This window comes from Cibotium barometz, chromosome 25 (genome assembly GCF_041138505.1).
Source record: "Cibotium barometz isolate CiBa-2024 chromosome 25, ASM4113850v1, whole genome shotgun sequence".
Lineage (NCBI taxonomy): Eukaryota > Viridiplantae > Streptophyta > Polypodiopsida > Cyatheales > Cibotiaceae > Cibotium > Cibotium barometz.
The window spans coordinates 51,040,544-51,054,056 of record NC_141070.1 but is presented as its reverse complement, the minus strand read 5'-3'; the positions used below and the strand labels follow the sequence as shown (position 1 = coordinate 51,054,056).

Below are 13,513 nucleotides of genomic sequence, written 5' to 3'. Positions count from 1 at the left end.
CAATGCTACATTGATATGGGCGATGGATGATGGGTGAGTTGTGGAACACCTCGATTAAGAGGGGGTGTTGAGAGATATAATCGTGGTGTTATGTGTATGTGGGAAAGCACCCTAGAGGTGCAAGATATAGTGATGAGATAGGAATGCCACATGTAATATTGCATGGTGTGTGAGAGTTGACCAAAAGAAGTGGAAAAGGAGTTGCCACATGGATGATGATGTGTAAAGTGGGATAAGGCTAGAAAGCCTATATCATTATATGGTTCATTGTGATATGCAATAGAAGGGAATAGTGTTGAGTGTGCAATCTCTCTCTCTCTCTCTCATGGAGTTTTTAGTGTGGTTTAATCCACCTTAATTATGTTGCTTAATCTATGTCCTTCACCTTAATTATGTTGCTTAATCTATGTCCTTCACCATGATCAATCCCATTTCTATATCATTTCTTGATAAGGTTCTTTAACCCTTAGAATTAAGGGTTAAATCACACACACAATCTAATGTGTTGTTCACATGCTTGTTGGGCCAAGTGCCGATCCGCACGACAGCAAAACCAAAACTGCAAATGGATCCGATGAGAAGTGTGAGCTGAAGAAGGCTCGCTGAAGAAGAGCATAACCACAGAAGGAGAAGATTGAAGGAGAACTCGACATGATGGCAAGAGAGCAGCCGCAGCAGGAAGAAGATGGCCGCAAGGCGATTAAGAAAAACATGATAGGGCTGCCCCTTATTTCTATTGTGAAAACCCTAAGGTCTAAAACCTTATCCATGGATATTTCAATTGTGGTGCATATCCCCCCATCAGATGCCTCGTTAAAATTTTCTTATGTCTTGGAAAAATGACGCATTATTAGCTCGTGCGACAAGCCGCAGATTTTATTTTATGACCAGCATTTGCAGGTGCCTTGCCCTTGCATTGGCATAAAATGGATGTAATTTTCTCTCACCCATGATTATGAGGGTTCTCTGCCCGAGCCTCGGGAGCTCAAAAGGACTTGTATTATGGTGTGCTTTGAATTGTGCACGCAGGGGTGTTGCACTAGTGTTGGTTCCTTTTCCCTGACACATGAGGTGTCTAAAAAGCACTTGGGTGGTTCCGCCCGAGCAGCATGGTGCACGAAATGGACTTGAGGTGTCTAGGTTGCTAGACACATGCACACACTTTTGTTGAACACTCCAATTTATCATTGAGGGGGAGTGTTGAGAGAGTGAGTTTGGCAATGCCAAATCATTGGGGGTGAGAGGTGAGATGGTCACACTGATTGTACATTGAGGAGGGGTGTTGAAATGTGCAATGTCCAATTGTTGGGATATTGTGTTGGTACCCTAGAGGGGTATATTTGTGGGAATTATGGTAGCCACACAAGAGGATGTGGACTACATGAATGGATGTGGGACATGGGTCACCACAAGTTGGATGTGGACTACCATAATTCCCACAAACATACCCTATGTTTGTGGGAATTATGGTAGCCACACAAGAGGAATTATGGTAGCCACACAAGAGGATGTGGACTACATGAATGGATGTGGGACATGGGTCACCACAAGTTGGATGTGGATGCCACATAGTAGGCTTATGCCTTGAGACTCTCTATATAAGAGGTCTACCATTGTATGATCATCAAGCATTGGAATACATTGTTGAGTGTTGCCTATGTTGTTGTCTCTCCGTTATGGATTTTCTTGTATGGTTCAATCCTCCATGATTGTTACACTAATCTTGCATTGCCCTAGGCTTAGTGGCGATCTCATCTTGTTTCTTATCAAAGGCCTTGTACGTGCCTTGAATGGACGACAAGACAAAGAACAACAATCGGAATCCATCTCAAAATAAAAAGTTTAAAGACATCTAGATCACCATCAAGAAGCCGATTCTCTCAAGAAGAAGGATGGGAGTGGAGACAAACCCCCACTCTTTCAAAGAAGATTCTCCCTCGAGCAACATGAAGAATATGACAAAGAAGGGAAGTGTTTTCAATGTGGAAGCAAGGGACATATGGTTGCAAATTGTCCTATCAAGCCAAAGTAAGAAATTGTCCTATCAAGCCAAAGTAAGAAACCAGAGAGATCGAAAGATCATCAGATTGACATCATGCCAAGAATCTCAACAAGAGGAGATTATGAAGAAAATGATCGAGCTATCCGAAAAGGGTTTGATTAGACCTAGCTCATCATATTTTTGCTCCCCAATCTTATTGGTTCAGAAAAAGGATGGTTCTTGGCGTATGTTGTATAGGGCTGTGAAATACCCTATACTTCTAACCTTAGACATAGAAAGATGACATTCCAAGAATCTGACCTAACCCTAATCTCTCTCGCATTACACACAGAATTTGCATATCCACCACTCAAAGTAATTCCACCACATCATGAACAATCTAACAACATAGCATAAACAACACTACAGAACATTTATCAGAAATGTACAAAGACAATGGAAATGGAGGGAAGACTCTGATTATATTCATAAGCTTATACTTGCAAAACATATGACTAACTATAAGATTTGTGATATCTGATTTCCTATATCCTGAACACCCGAGTATGCCTCAATATATGCTATAAGCATGGTTCCTCTCCATATCACATGGCACTCACACGACTTACAATTAGCAGCTATAGCCGATATTACATTATCAGATATTCCACATGTTGTGCCAGTAGAGCTGCCAAGTTGGGCATTCCTCTTAAGGTCTAATATTCCACCTAGTGCCTAAAGCCTAACCTATTAAGGTTCAACACATGGCACAGCCTGGTGGCTGGATTTTGCATAGAATTTGACTCGGACCCACATATCCCTTGATCAGTTCTCATGGAACTTGATGGACCCCCACCAACTTGATGCACCACACCAAGTCAAGACTATGCCAAAAATAGAGTGAAGAGCTTGGTGCAGTACCAAGGTTAAAACTACCTCAAACACAGCTATCCAGCAAACCTAAGAGAAAAGCACATGTTCCCTTTATCAAAATCTCCCCATTTCTCTTTTCTTTGAGAAAAAGTTAAAACAAACAAAACCTAAAAACCCAAAAAAAAAACAAAACATAGTAGTAAACTTAGAACATTTAGATATCCCCCATATGGGTTTGTTCTTCTGCACCTTAGAACATTCAGATATCCCCCATATATGTTTGTTCTTCTGCACCTTCTCCTTGTGCTACATCTTCTTCAACTGGTGCACCTTCTTCTTCTATTGTAGCTTCCTTCTCAGCTGTAGCTTCCTTCTCTACTCCAGCTTCCTTCTCCTTGGCTTCTTCTTCATTCAATAGATTCTGTTGTTGAGTCCCAATTCCATCAATCCATACAGCCTGACGTACCTCTTCTTTTCCCATCTGAACCTGATCATCCCATAAAACCATCTGTTTTTGTTCCTCCAGGGCAGCTTTCTTTAATAACATTTCCTCTTTTTCTACCTTCAACATATCTATCTGGATTCAACAAATCACTCTCATGTTCAGATACAAATGCATCCTTCAAAGTATCATAAGGCTTCACTGCAAAAGCTTCAATCCTTTCCTGGATCTCCTTCCATAGCTTCACTCCAACCTGGGTCATATTCTGCCTCATGATAGCAACATCTGACTCTGTCACTAAGACCCCCTGAATATTCACATCTTCTTGTCCAAGGATTTGTTTTTCTATAGGGGCTCAATTCTTTGTAAAATAGCACCTAATTTTCCACCTACAGGTTAATATTCTTTTCACAAAGTACAGTCAGCTCTGCATGCATTCTCTCCTTCAATCCTGATGTCCACTCCTCCTTAAACATCCCCAAAGACATTTTATTCTTTACCAACATCTTCTGACTCTCAGCTACCTATGTTTTCAACACATCTTGCTCACTCTCAGCATCTTGCAACATTATTCTCACCCTTGCAAGCTCCTCTTCCTGCTTCTTTACTAATAGCTTGTATTGACTTTCAGCTTTTGTCTGGTTCTGCTTATTTTGAACTTCCAATTTCAGGTCCTCTACTCGATTACTCTGCTTCACCAAATATTTTTGTACTTTGTTCAAGGACCAGAGGGAACTCTGAAGGTCTTTGCATGATGGTTCCATCAATTTCGCCCTATGTTGCACCTCCTTGGCAATATCAAGAATTGGCCCCCACTCGTCCTCACCTGTTTTCCCAAATTCCATCCTCTTCTTCACACTATTCAGCTCTTCTTCTCCTCAGTCATGCCCTTCCTTTTCTTACTAATCCTGAACTGTACTCCCAATTTACTAGGTGTTTGCAGTAGCTCCAAGACATCAGCAGCTCGCTTCAGCATGTCAAGGCCATCCAAATAATCCGGTGATATCAGCACTTTCTTAGCCTCTTCTCTGGTGTACCCTGCTTCCACCAGAAGTGTAAATTTCTCCATTTTGTCCTTATGGTTCTCAAACCCTAGCAGTGAAGTTGGTGTGCTACGTTCCACAGCATTCTCCTCTTTACGGATTTGTCTCTCTGACGAACCGGCCATCTTTTTCTTACCTTCTTTAACCACTGACAAGGAAGGGTCTTCATCCATCATGACTTTTACTCTTGCAAAGATTGCTGCCAAAAAGGCACTCAGCCTTGATTTTACTATGTGACTTCCTCTTATCCTTGTTGTCTATCTCTTGCATAATTCTTTCATGTAAAATTGATGCCCAACTCACTTTTCCCCTCTTTTCTGCATACACCAATGGTGCAAAGTTTTCTTTGGACATATAGTCCACTTTAACCAGCCCTGCTGTTGACAGATTCTCCCCAGATACCATTTAAGCTGCTGTCTCTAATTACTCTCCAAATTCTTCAACATATAGTACTGTATGGCTCCTTGTGGGGACCCAAATTCTTTCTTCATAACCGGCTCAGAGCACTTAACTACTACTACACCTTCATCATGCAGGCAAAATATATCTACTATCAGCTGTGGCGTTAATTTGACATTGGATAATACATGCCCATCCATTTTCTGAATCAACTCCATTTGTGTTTTGCAAAGAAATTATTCTTCCATTGCTCCCAGGGTAAGCATGCAAAGTCCCATAGCCCTATTTCTTTCAACCATCTCTCGTTCTCCTCTAATGACAAATCGAACTCTACCTTAAAATCGGTAAATGGATCCATTAACGCCGCCTGAAGTGCTTCAAAGTTAAGCTTACCAGAATCAAGAGATAACTCCTCTTTAAGCTCGATGACATCTGTCTCCTCTGCAGTCATGGTGTCTGAAACCTCCTTGATCGCCATGGCATGCTGGCGGGGTGTTCTTCTCACTGGCGTGCCTTCATCTCGTGCTTTTGAACTCGCGCCCTTGCTATGCCCCGTCGCTTTTCTATGACTTGCTGTGGTGGCGGAGGGCGTTAAGCTTCTGAAGAGCCTCAAAGTTACTCATGTAGACTCGCAAAAAAATGCAAACCCGAAATTTCTACCATCCCTTTTTATTGAAGTGACCACCAAGTGTGTGGGTGTCACTTTTATAAACCCCAAATGTTGGAAAATATTATGTTGTACTGCTCGACACATCAATTCTCATCACCTGCACTTCTTTTTTAAAAGTCAGACGGTTGGGCGAATTTCCTATGAACTTCTTTAGTTGGAACCATTAATCAGTTTTTCCACCTCTCTTCCAAACATGTCTGCCAGTTTAAATGTCCCTTGACCCACAGTCTTTTATTATTCTATATTTTCCAATATATCTAAGTTTTAGCTTCCCTGGTGGGTGAGGCCCCAACTTAGAGTTGTATAACATAACCCAATCATTTTCCTTGAAAACCTTAAATTTTATGTGCCTATTCACCCAAGATTGCCTCCGCTTCTGAATGACCTCTATTATATATGATCTAACAATTCTGTCCTCTTCCAACTACATAAGATACCTTTTCCTGTGCTTCACAGACTCCTCAGGTGACAACCTTTCTGCTGTAGCCACCCTCAAGCTAGGTACAATATACCTTATTGGTACCACAGCCTCCAATCCATAAACCAGTTTAAAAGGCGTCATACTTGTGGTTACCTTAAACGCTGTTCTGAATGACTAGAGAGCTGAGTCCAATTTAACACCCCAATCGTCCCTATTTTCTACCACAATCTTCTTCAAAATCCTAACCAAGATTTTATTACAGCTCTCAGCATGCCTGAGGATGATACGAAGTGGACTTCTTGTGAAGTATTAAATGTGTTTTTGTTAACACAGAAATTACCTCATTAAGAAAATGTGTATGTCTATCACTGACTAACTCCACAGGGCATCCAAACCTTGTCATAATATTGTGATACAAAAATTTTTCTACACTACTTGCCTTATTATCCTTCAAAGCCACCGTTTCTACCCATTTAGTACAATAATCTGTAGCTACCAATATGTATCTACATCTTGTTGAGATTCAAGCTCGATGTCAATGTGTGCCAGCTGCACTATGTGTTGGCATGTTAGGTAGCAGCATGTGTTGGCATGTTAGGTAGCAGCATGTGTGAGACATAAATGACTGCGTCCAGCTGGTCATAGTGTGTGGACATTAGCTAGGGTTGGCTGTGTGTGGACACAACACATAGTGTGAGTTGTGTATTATGAATTATGGCTTTTTGCATTGTGTGAGAAGGGAGATGGCTTCCCTCTATGGTTAGGGTTTGTAATATACATTAGGGTTTGCTCCTGTGTGTGTGTCTCCTCTCCCTCTACCCATTTTTCATCATGGTATCAGAGCCTGGTGCTCTCTATTAGGGTTTTATGAGTGAGTGATAGAAGAGGGAGAAGAAGCTGTGAAGCTTGCCATTGATGCTGTGAAGCTTGGAGCACACCGATTTCTATCAGATCTGAGAGCTTGGCCTACCGGGTAAGGTCTACTAAACACCCTTGAGTGGATTGCAGGTGATTCAAGCACAAATAAGGCAAATTAGGGTTGCCCAAAGCAAAAGAAAATTTTGGTTTTTTGCAAGCTTTCCATTGGAGCTTGGAAGCAGTGATGTATGGTGAAAATGGATGCAATATGGCAAAGAAACATGTATGTGACAAGGATTAATGTATTGGAAACCCATGTGCAAGCCCTACATTGAATTTGGAGCAAAGTAATGCATTTATGTGAGAGGAAAATTACTGTTTTTGAAGCTCTCACAAAACAGAGAAAAAGAGTCACTTGGTGGATGAAATTAGAGAAGTTTTTGGTAAAAATCAGACAATTGATGGGTTGTACACATGCCTTGGAGTGTTAGGAAACTAAATATACTCTCAATTGACAAAACAATCAGCCCAAATCCCCTCAGGAGGAGCAGGCAGCGCAGATCATACAGGGAAACAGAGCACTTTTCTCATACTTTTGATAAGTGGAGGCCAAATTCCACTTGTATGGTTGATTAAATCCAAACTTTGCTTAGCAATTGTGTAATACACAAATCCAAGGAGGTTTCTATATGATTGGTTGGAGCAATTATGATCTATGGAGCTGGAAATGAGCTGATTAAACAGGCTGTCTACTGTGTTTAGTGAAATAGAGTGTGATTAATCGGCTAATTACTCTCTCATCTTAAACAATTGGTCTGATTCCTTTTACATGGAGTTAGTGGACATCATTGCTAAGCTAATGAATGCCTGGTCTCTCAATTTGGACAAGCATCGAAGAAATTAGAGCAATTCTACTACTAGTTTTACTGGTTTTTCTGGTTTTTCTCAAAACAGAGAAGGGGGTTTGACAAAATTGGTATGTACACACCTTGGATGGTGTTGATATGCAACATTGAGCTTGTTTAGGTGTCAATGCAAGTTGTCCACACTTGATTGAACCACTACATTGCAATTTGAAGCCTTGGAAAGCGCAACAAAATAGGGTACCTTGGACTGTGTATGCCAGTTCATTTTGGATGCAATCAGTTTGATTTTCTACATCAAAAGTGAAGTTCGTTGACTACTTTGGAGTATCTGGAACACTTATTAGAGTGTGGTTGAGCTGAGGAAGGATCGTTTACAGATTTGGACGTGTGCAGAAGGTACATTTGCATTGAGCAAATATGTCAGACAATCCAGTACAAATTGTGGGTAAAAAATAACTTCCAGGCATGGAAGTACAGGATTAAAAGTTTTCTGAAGGGAAAAGGTTTTTGGAATCTTATTACAGGTGCGGAGCCAGAGCCAGAACTACCCTGACAACCTACACAGCAACAGGTTATAGCTCATAAGCAATGGTCAGAAAGAGCATACAAAGTTTTGCATTATCTGTCTATATGTATCTCGGATGCTATACTCATACATATACATGATGCTGAGAATCCCAAGGATGCATGGGATACATTGGTAAAACTGTTTGATATAGACACTAGTGCTCGCAAGTCTCAGTTGCGAGACAACAGACTCATAATGTGAAACGGAAAGGAAGGAGCATCCATGATTATGTACAAGAGATAAAGAAGTATGCAAATGCATTGGCAACAATCAATGCCCCCATGCCTGATGATGATTTGGTAGACATTACCTTGCGTGGTCTTGGCAAGGAGTATAAGTCTTTTGATACATCCATCTCGGTTCGGAGTACAGATTTACCAGATTTTGATGAGTTGGTTTCACTATTGCTTGTTGAGGAAATCAAACTCAGTGACTCCTTTCATGATGCATCTACTAGCCATGATGATAATGGTAGAAATCAGGCTTTCTCTTCACAAAGGGGATCTAGAGGCAGGGGGAGATTTGCATCACGTGGCTGTGGTAATGATCGTGGATGGCAAGACAGGCCACCACAACAGAATTTTCAGCCTACATATGGTGCTAGAGGTGGTCGTGGATATACACCTTAGAGAGGCAGAGGTTATCCTCGTGGTAGAGGAGGTTGGCCAACAAACATCTATGCAAACTATGGAATGCCATTACTATGGGAAATTTGGTCATATGGCACATGATTGTTTCTGCCGTCGCAAACAAAATGATTTGAGAGGAGGTAGAGCACAACATGGTGGACATTATGCACAACATGGTGGAAATTATGCAAGTGGTGGAAATTATGCATCAAGCAGTAATAATGGCAGTGCAAATCACTTGTTTTGCCATGAAACATGTTGTGGGATCTATGATGTTGAATGGTGAAAGTGATGACACTTGGTATATGGACTCTGGAGCATCAAACCATATGACTTATCATGGCGAATGGTTTGAGCATATGAAGCCTATGGATGTGAAAGGCTATGTGGAAACAGGAGATGATACCCAACATGCTATCACACATGTTGGAAGTGTACTATTGGTTATGCATAATGGTGAAACAAAGTCTACGGTGGCAGATGGTCAAACGGTGGAACAAGGTTTACAAGTTCATTTCAACGAGCATGGTTGCTTCGTTGAGGATTTTAAAAATGGATGTAGAGGCAGGTTATTTAAGCTGGATGCTGGGATTCCTAAGTTGAAACCAGCCATGTTCTCTAAAAGCTAAAATGTGGTACAAGACATTGACATCTGGCATAAAAGGATTGGACATGTGAACATACAAAGGTTAAAGAACATGCAGGCAAGAGGCATTGTTAGTGGGCTGCCTAGATTCAAGTATGATGGGAATATGCATGTTTGTGATGCTTGTCAGTTTGGAAAGCAGGCGAGGTTGCCGTTTGGAAAGCAGGCGAGGTTGCCGTTTCCTAGAGAAGGCAACATGAGTAGCAGGCCACTTGAGATAGTTCATAGCGATGTATGGGGTCCTGCACAAAATCCATCCATTAAAGGTAGCTTATATTATGTGACATTCATTGATGATTTCAGCAGAATAACTTGGATTTACTTTCTCAGAGAGAAAAGTGAAGTGTTGGGAAAGTTTATGGATTTCAAAGCTTTTGCAGAGAAGCAATATGGCTCTTGGATAAAATGTTTGAGGACAGATGGAGGTGGTGAATACACCTCACATGCTTTTGAGCATTCTTGAGAAAGCATGGCATAAGAAGACAGTTAACTTGCAGGTATACACTCAGCAAAATGGTGTTGCTGAGAGAAAGAATAGAGTCATTTGTGAAGTGGCCAGGGCGATTCTCAATGAAAAGAGCATGCCAGACTATTATTGGGTAAAAGCATGTGCCATCACAGTGTATATACTTAATAAGACTCCCACATCAGCCATACATGGAAGTACGCCAGAGATGCGGCTTACAGGTTTTAGGCCAAACATTGGACACCTCAAAGTGTTTGGTTGCATAGCTTATGTACATGTGCCTGATGAGAGAAGGAGGAAGTTGGTTCCTAAGGCAGAAAAATATGTGTTTGTTGGTTATGCACAGGATCACAAGGCATATAAATGTTACAATCCACAAACTAGGCAAGTGGTTATCTCACAAGATGTGGTGTTTGATGAACTTGCTAGTTGGTACAAAGCAAAGGATGAGGGTGTCATTGATTCTCTTGATGCTGATGTGCATGTGAACTTGCCACAAGCAAGTTCTGTCTCTATGTCTGGGCCAGCAGAGTCTGAGAGTAGCACTATACGTCCATGGTCAGGATACTTGAGGCATAAGAGTGTGAGCACTAGGAGTAGTGCTGTGGATAAAGGGAAAAAGAAAGTTGAAGGAATTGGAATTACAAGTTATGAGTCGTCAAGTTCAGAGAGTTTGGATGAGAAACTTGGCATACCAGTTTTACGCACACCTGGTGCAAGGCAGGATAGATATGTGCCTCCACATGCTAGAGTGACAGGTGTTCAGAGTGATCCGCATGCATTGCGGAGATCCCAAAGGGTCAGATATCCAGTTGACAGGTTGACATATCGTGATTTTGCTATGCATTACGCATATATGACCTCTTTGTTGAAGCATGTGGAACCTACATGCTATACAAAAGCTATTGGGAAGCATGTATGGGAGAAGGCAATGGATGTTGAGATGGGACGCTTTGGTTCATAATGAAACATGGGATTTGGTTGTCTTACCACAAGGCAAAAATGTCATTGGTTGCAAATGGGTTTACAAGGTGAAATGCAAGTCAGATGGTTCCATTGAATGCCATAAAGCGAGATTGGTAGCTAAGGGTTATGCACAAACCCAAGGCTTGGACTATGATGAAACATTTAGTCCAGTTGCAAAGATGGGAACAGTGAGAGCAGTCATTGCTATGGCTGCAGCAAATGGTTGGAAAATGCATCAAATGGATGTGAAAAATGCATTTCTAAATGGTGATCTACAAGAAGAAGTGTACATGGCACAGACAGAAGGATATGTACACCCAAGGTATCCCACTCATGTATGCAGATTAAAGAAATCATTATATGGTTTGAAGCAAGCACCTCATGCTTGGAGTGATAAGATGAGCCGATATCTTATCTCTCTTCGATTTTAGGTTTCTACAGCAGATTCTTCACTCTATGTGAAGAAAATAGATCATGGGATTGTCTTACTTGTCATCTATGTGGATGACTTTATTGTCACAGGAGATCATGCTACAGATGTTATGCATGTCAAGAAGGCATTGAGTGGGCAGTTTGACATGAAAGACTTGGGTGAATTAAGATATTTTCTTGGAATTGAAGTGATCAAAGACCATGCAGGTACATGGTTAGTGCAATGCCAATATGCATTAGATATATTGGCAAAATATGGGATGATAGGGTGTAAGCCAATGAGTACACCTTTGGAGTAGAATGTGAAGTTGCGGGCTGATTTTGGTGAAGAGTTGGATGATCCATCTATGTATAGAAAGATGGTTGGAAGCCTTATTTACATGACTATCACACGCCCGGATCTCAGTTATGCTGTGGGGCTAGTAAGCCAATTTATGCTGCAGAGCCCCAAAAAACCTCATTTGGATGTAGGGAGACGCATTATGCGATATGTAAAGACCACTGCACATTATGGTCTTCTTTATGAGCATGGTAAAAGCTTGGATATACATGGCTACATAGACGCAAATTGGGTAGGTAGCTCATATGACAGGAGGTCTACTAGTGGTTATGCCTTTACACTTGGAAGTGCCGTGGTGAGTTGGAGTAGCAAGAAGCAACCTACTGTTGCTTTATCTAGTACAGAGGCTGAATACAGGGGTGCAGCCATTGCTACATGTGAAGGAGTATGGTTAAAGAGTCTCTTGGCTAATTTGGGTGAGCCTATTAATGGCAAGGTTTTCATTCATTGTGACAACATGAGCAACATACAGTTGAATCCAGTTTTTCATGCGTGGACCAAACACATAGAGGTCCACTATCACTTTGTCAGAGAGAAAGTGCTGGATGGAACAGTGGATTTACAGTATGTGAAGACTGAAGAGCAGGTGGCCGACATCTTTACAAAGCCACTTAGCAGGGAGAAGTTTGAGTACTTTCGTACTATGTTGGGAGTACGTGGGATGAGCTTGAGGGGGAGTGTTGAGAGCTTTGATAGCCCAAGCTCATCTACATCTATGGCAGTACATCATGAGCTTGAGAGGGGTTGTTGAGATTCAAGCTCGATGTCAGTGTGTGCCAGCTGCACTATGTGCTAGCATGTTAGGTAGCAGCATGTGTGAGACATAAATGACCACGTCCAGCTGGTCATAGTGTGTGGACATTAGCTAGGGTTAGCTATGTGTGGACACAACACATAGTGTGAGTTGTGTATTATGGATTATGGCTTTATGCATTGTGTGATAAGGGAGATGGCTTCCCTCTATGGTTAGGGTTTGCAATATACATTAGGGTTTGCTCCTGTGTGTATGTCTCCTCTCCCTCTACCTATTTTTCATCACATCTTGTTCTTTTTGACCTAGGTTTTATTGGTCCCATAAATTCTAAACCCCACTTTTGAAAATGCTCTAAGGACAAAATCGGATTATCTGACATCCTGTCTTCTGAGCTTGGCTGACCCATTTGCTGACACACAAAACAGCTCCTTGCATGATTATGAGCATCCTTTAAAATAGTGGGCCACCACAACCCTGCCTACAGTATCTTCTTCCCTGTTATGTCACCAGAAAAATGACCACCTGCAATTCCACCATGTGCTTCTTGCAAAACAGTAGGCTGTTCAAACTTAGGAACACACCTTATGATTTGATCTATGCCCTTCTTATACATAGCACCTGCAATTACCAAAAATGGTTTGCTCTTCAAAGCCAATTTCCTTCTTTGATCAGTTGTGAACCCTGTGGGTATTACTCCATCCGTTAGGAACACCAACATCTGATCATACCAGGAATTTGATATAGACCCTGAGGCTACAAATAAGGCTGAATCAGGTAATTGATCATCTACTCCTGTTTTGCTAGTTCTCCACTTTCCAATCTACTCAAATAATCGGCTACTATTGCATGTTCTTTTCTCGATGTAGTATGAATGAAAACAAAATCAAACTTTTGTAAAAAAAGCATCCATCTTGCTAATCTTCCTATAAGAAGATGAGGTTTCTTGATCAAATATAACAATGCTTGGTGATCCACATGAAACATCACCTTATTTACTAAGCAAATAGTGTCTGAATTTGTTAAGAGAATATACCATGCCCAATGCCTCCCTCTCTGTGACAGTGTAACTTCTTTCAACACTCCTCATCATCCTACTTGCATAGAATATTGGCGTGAACCAGCCTTTCACTTTTTCTTGCATAAGCACAGCCCCAATAGC

The 13,513-nt window shown here is 41.4% G+C and overlaps 1 long non-coding RNA gene across 1 annotated transcript; it reads right to left on the bottom strand.

Annotated features, from left to right (window-relative positions):
• Nucleotides 1-2,444: 2,444 nt before the first annotated feature.
• Nucleotides 2,445-5,397, bottom strand: LOC147624701 (uncharacterized). The gene is made up of 2 exons (XR_015269161.1): nucleotides 5,132-5,397; nucleotides 2,445-2,941 (listed from the first exon to the last, which is right to left on the bottom strand). It is a non-coding gene; the product is annotated as an uncharacterized LOC147624701 (long non-coding RNA).
• Between the last annotated feature and the right edge of the window lie 8,116 nt (nucleotides 5,398-13,513).